Here is a 6,234-nt window from a genome sequence, read left to right on the forward strand (position 1 = left end):
ACTAATTGAGAAATGTGTTGTCTCAAGATAATTTAGGAGGAGCAATGGGCGGGTCGGGTTGGATATGGTTCAGGTCGAAAACGGGTAATAAAAAAATGGATAATTTATCCAATCCGACCCATATCTAATACAGATAAAAATGGGTTAACCGACAGATAATATAGTTATATCTATGACTTCTTGAATATGAACACTTTTGGGAGAATTCCTAGTTTCCCAAATTTAAGGAACCCCTATTTGAGGCTTTACAAAATGTAAAATTTAAACTCATTAGTTATTCATTGGTTACCCATTAGTTATCCATTTTCTAAATGGATAATATGGTTCTTATCCATATTTGACCCATTTTTAAAAAGTTCATTATCTAATCTATTTTTTAGTGGATAATATGGATGATTAACTGTTTTCTTTTAACCATTTTGTCACCCTACTCAGGATGCACTAATCGGAATGTGTACGAGTTTAGAAGTATAAATTATGGTCAGTGGGAAGAATTATAAGAAGTCTCTCAAAAGATGCAATAATTTCAGTATCTTTTAATGTAATTTCACTTAATCACGACCTAATATTGTTGATATCATTCACTAGCCAGCTTTCACAACGTGCAATTCTAATATATAGCGACCTAAGGAATAGCTAAAACCATATTTCTTTTTCTGCAAAACAATTTTATTCTAAACCATGCAATAATACGTAAGTGCGTAACATACAAACAAAAAATAAAAACGAGTAACGTGTAAAAAATGAACATATATATTTCCTCAATAACAAGCAAATTAAACTATTTCCACTACCAACAAACAGAAGCAGTTTGAAGGAAAGAATGGAAGTTAAAATGGAGTTAAGACATTATTATATAGGATGCTACTTTGTTTTAGCCCCAGATTTTCGAAACATTTTGTTCTGCTTGAACATCTTGACTTGCTAAATTTAACAAGCTAATTTTATCCACGGTCATTGAACTTTTGTGTTTGTTACCCAAAAGTCATTTTTCTTTTTTTTTGTTACGTAAAAGTCATTCAACTTTGTGTTTATTACACAAAAGTCACTTTTCTTTCTTTTGTTACACAAAAATCATTTTACTTTGCTCTAATCATCACAAAAGTCACATTTTTACTTGAAAAGTCTATTATGCCCTTGATATTATATAAACCTTCATATTTATGTAATACTTTCTATTTTATATACTATATAATATATTTTTAACTATGTATTTTATTTATAAATAAAATAACTTAATATTATTTTATTTATTATTTTTATAATATATTCGTATATTTAATTTTTTCTTAACGTTAATTTTCAAAATATATTAGTAGTGTTATTAAATTTGTCAGTAACTTTAATATATATTAGTAGAGAAATAAATCGCCAAGTACATTTCCGTGAGAAAATTCGCAGGTAAACAAACAAAGAAAATGAGGAACAAATCATATGTTAATCTGAAGGAAAATCCCTAGGTACTACATGCAAAATTTAGCTGGGGATATTTTTTGGGAATTTACCTGGGCAATTGGTTATTTGGAAAATTACACTACTAGAAATTCGGAAAAACTGTCCAAACAAATCGACCAAAGTTGGTTGGTAATGGCCAATAACTGTCCAAAACGCGACCATTAACGTGTGATCGGCATTTTGAAGGTCGGAAGGGCATACAGACCAAAGTTGGTCGGTAATTTCCGATTAACTTTGGTCGGTCCTTTAAATTTAAAAAAAAAAAGAATTGCTGAAAAAAAGTTATTTTTTAACGCTACTAATATATCTTGAAAATTATAGTTATGTAAAAAATTAAATATACGAATATATTATAAAAATAATAAATAAAATAATATTAAGTTACTTTATTTATAAATCAAATACATAGTTAAAATATATTATATAGTATATAATATAGAAGGTATTACATAAATATGAAGGTTTAAAATATCAAGGGCATAATAGACTTTTCAAGTAAAAATGTGACTTTTGTGATAATTAGAGCAAAGTAAAATAATTTTTGTGTAACAAAAGAAAGAAAAGTGAATTTTGTGTAATGAACACAAAATTGAATGATTTTTACTTAACAAAACAAAAAAACCTGACTTTTAAGTAACAAACACAAAAGTTCAATGGTCATGGAAAAAATTATCTCAAATTTAACTCTTCTCAAACTTCAATCCAGCAACAAATGGTTCGTCATATTCTTTTATCAATCTCCTAGCCCTGGCTTAACTCATCATCACTGGTGGATCTAATCGGATCTTGTCTAGCCTATTTACGTACATCTGTATAAACTTGATGGGTCAGTTGCTAAGTCAACAATAGATTTAAGCTCATCCCATTTCCCATCACTAAACAACTCCTCCTCCTCACCATTACTTGTGTTCCAAAAGCTTGAGCTGGATGATGTGAATGGATGTTGTTGATAGAAATGAGGGTTTCTTTCATCCATTAAATTGTCATCACCATTATTGTTTTCTTGTTGAAATGACATTTGTTTAAAGTTGGTGGAGTGGTCACCACTGTTTTCAGATTCAAGGCTACATGCTTTAGGACTTGCATCCCCAAAGCTTAGTGAAACTAAGGGATATTTCCCTTCTGGTGTGTATCTCCTGTAATTGGAGGTCCTCTTGAATATTCTACATAGTGTCCAAACTTCCTGCAATTAAGATTTATTAGCTATTAATACTGTCACACCTCCTTTTTGCGCGCCCGCCCCGAAGGGTAAGATGCGCGAGGGGAGTTTTTCCAATTTAAGTGACAATATTCGAAATGTGATTATTTATTTAATTCAGAGTCGCCACTTGGGAAAGGTTTGACTTTTGGTGTCCCAAGTCACCGGTTTATCTTGAATCCCAAATCGAGGAAATTTTCGACTTTTCCAAATGAAGTCTGCGAACCAGAAATTCTAAGTAAGGAATTCTGTTGACCCGAGGGAAGGTGTTAGGCACCCTCGAATCCCGTGATTCTAGCACGGTCACTTAAATTGTTATAATGGCTAAATATCTGATTTAAATACATGTTATGATTTACGTGCTTTTATTAAGTTTAAACCGCTTTTATTATTATCATTTATTTTTATAGAATTGCAACGTAGTGAAAATGCATCTCGAACCACGTCACAATCAATGCACCCGTGATCGTCAACACATTTTGACTCCGTTGAGATTTGGATTTGGGTCGCATCAATGTGCACCCGAATTTAAGAATGTAATTCAATTAAGCCGCGCCTAAAAGGCCTAACGCGTTATGATCTTTGGGAAAGGCCATGAAATTCACTAAACGGCCTGTCCCGAATTCTAAATATTTATTATGTTTAGTTATTGAGGGCCCCGCAATTGGCATTTTTATTTGGCGAGGCTCATCTCATTATTTTAGAAAAGGATATCCTGAAGCGACTACATTTCTATTACATTTGTCTCTAAAAATAAAAAGAGAAAGATACCAAACTTACTTGTTTAAACGACTAACATACTAAATCTTGACTATGTGGGACGAGTCCAGATTTTGCTTGATTACCTAATTGGTTGCTTATGAGGTGAGAATTATTTCATGCCTTGTCTTCAAAGAGTGAATAAGCTTTGTTAATTTGATAAGGGAGATTGTAAGCAAACAAATAACACATACTAAATTTAACATTAAACAAACCTTAAGTTTGAATTTCAAAATTAACTTATTTAGGATTGATAAATGAAATCGGCTATTTATTAAGAAAAACTACTATTAATTAGATTCGAAAAATGCCTATTAGTTTTCCTCAAAAGTCATCGCATTATTTCGAAACAATGAATCTATATTGAAGCCCATATCGAACCTATATAGGAACAAGTAATCTAACAAAAAAGGTTGGCATACATTATCACCCTGTTATTGTAACGCTACATGAGAATTAGCTTGGGGTACACTTATCTTGAAATTAAATGGAACCGAATGTAACAGATTTGATAGTTCAGAGATCTAGACAAAATACGTACGGATGCTTGCTATGATTCTATGTTATAATGTCATAACTAAAACAAAAACCTAATGGTTGTATGCATTAAAACACGTCCGATCTAACAAATAAATGCTATCTAGTAGTTCGTCTCAAATCAGAATGTATGTTAACCCTTACAGAGTATTTGTAGTTTGAAATTAAACAAGTACATGCCAAACTAACATTCGACCTATTTTGAAGACAAGTATTGTAAAGTAAAAAAAATGTTCAGTTCTTTATTTCTGCTTCAAACTTCAAACTTTCAACCAACAAGGTTTCAGGAGTGTGTACCTGGGAATGCTTATAATCGAAGAAGAAAGGAAGTCAGTAGAATGACAATGGCAACAGAGACAGCAACAGTAACAGCAGGTAACAAATAGAATAACTCCCAGTGCAGGGTACAGTTATAGCCGATGGAAAAATGACAGAAAAACAGCAGCAAACAATGCAGTAGAAACAAAACTCCAAGACAGATCAAATCCAGGAGAAACAAACAATGTGAATCCATCAATGAACTCAGCTGATACTTGAAAGAAAACAGAGTTGATTGAACAGGTTAAACGAACTGAGAAATCACACAAACAAGGAAGAAACAGTTGCTGATTTTCTATATATCCCTTCCCCCTATCTCCTTTCTTTTCAAAATCCAATATCAGTCTTCAGTTTTGAAATTATACTTGAGTTATCAGAAAGAAACCTTTTCCAGTTTTTTACTGTTTTTTCCAGAACTCAACCCTCCTGAAAATGTTCCCTCTCAATTCACTCTGTTATTATCAATGTCTGTCTGTGTGTGTGTATTCTTGCTCTCCCCCCCTTTACTGATGGAAGTCCTTCCCTTTTATAAGCCTTAACATCAGCCCTTTAACAGCCTGTTAGACCAAAAGAACACCCCTCCCATGTGCTATCTTCTTTTCAGTTTCCACTTAGCTATTTAAGTATTAACCCCCTCATCACATTCCCTGGCAGACTTACTCTTTTAAACGAGGTTTAATACTTCTTAAACTAAAGCAGGGTAATGGGCAGCAGAATATATCTGACAGCATATGCTGTCAAACTATTTTTAAATCAAAAAGCCCTTTATGCAGGAACCAGGCTGTGCACAAATGCACCTGTGGTGCCCAAATGCACATGTTGTGCACAAGTGCACATGCCCTCCAATTCAGAACTGTAACTAAACAAAACATTTCTTTTACATTTCTGATTCAAATTAACAACTATAAGTAACCAAACTCAGTTCCTAATTGATTCAAGCAAATGCTTAGTAGAAGTAAGTCGATTTGTTATTGTTCGGACAGCTGAAACTAATTGACGACATATGTCGACTCGACTATACTAGTTATAACACATACAACCGAAACCAAAATCAGACATTTAACAGTATCGAACACATGATTCGAATTGTACCGACTAAGCAAAATTGTACTCGAGGAATCAGTTGGTCAGTTCAAATTTGAAAATCAGCTAATTGCACAACACATACATACATACGCATTATCAGAACAACTAGAAGAAGGACTCAATCAAACGCAGAGGTTCAGGCAAGGTGGACAGGACACAGTTGGTAAAATTCGAAACACAAATTTCACAAAACATGAACAACCTTTTAAACAATCACATGGACTAAAACAAATAAAGAAAAGAAAGCAAAACTCACCTTAAACCCCGAAAAATCAAAAACCTTAGCTTGGACTCGAACAGACCTTTCTTAAGGCTGAACGGACTTTAATCGAAGTGTTTCTCATATGAGAAACACTTCGATTAAGGTCCATTAGACCTTAATCTCTTGGTTTAAACGAGATACGGACCAGTGACGAGGAACCCTAAGGTTCCAAAAATTAGATCCGGGATTCATGCTTCCCTGGTCAGATTCGGACCAAACCAAGCATGGTTTGGTCACGAGGGGGTCTGGGGAGTGTCTGGTGTGAAGTTGAAGTCGATTGGTGTAAGTCAGGTTCCGACTCGAATCTTCAAATGAAGATTCGAGACGGTGGGAGGGGATTTGAGCTAAGTGGTTAACAGATTCATGTTCAGGATGGCAAGTGGGTTCTATGGTGTTAAGGGTAGGGTCACCGGCGTCCATGCCGCCGGCTTTCATGGTGAAGGTATACAGGGGCGGCTAGGGTTTGGAGGGCTGGGGTCTGGTGAAGACGACCCAAGGCAGGGGAGGTTTGGATTAGGGGGCGGGGTGAAGGGTTGTAGGTTTATATAGTTAGTGGATAGGTGGATCCTGGCCGTTGGATGAGACATGATGAAGGGCCAGGATCCTTCGACTAACAGGG

The sequence above is a fragment of the Nicotiana sylvestris genome, chromosome 5 (assembly GCF_000393655.2).
Source record: "Nicotiana sylvestris chromosome 5, ASM39365v2, whole genome shotgun sequence".
NCBI classification, from domain to species: Eukaryota; Viridiplantae; Streptophyta; class Magnoliopsida; order Solanales; family Solanaceae; genus Nicotiana; species Nicotiana sylvestris.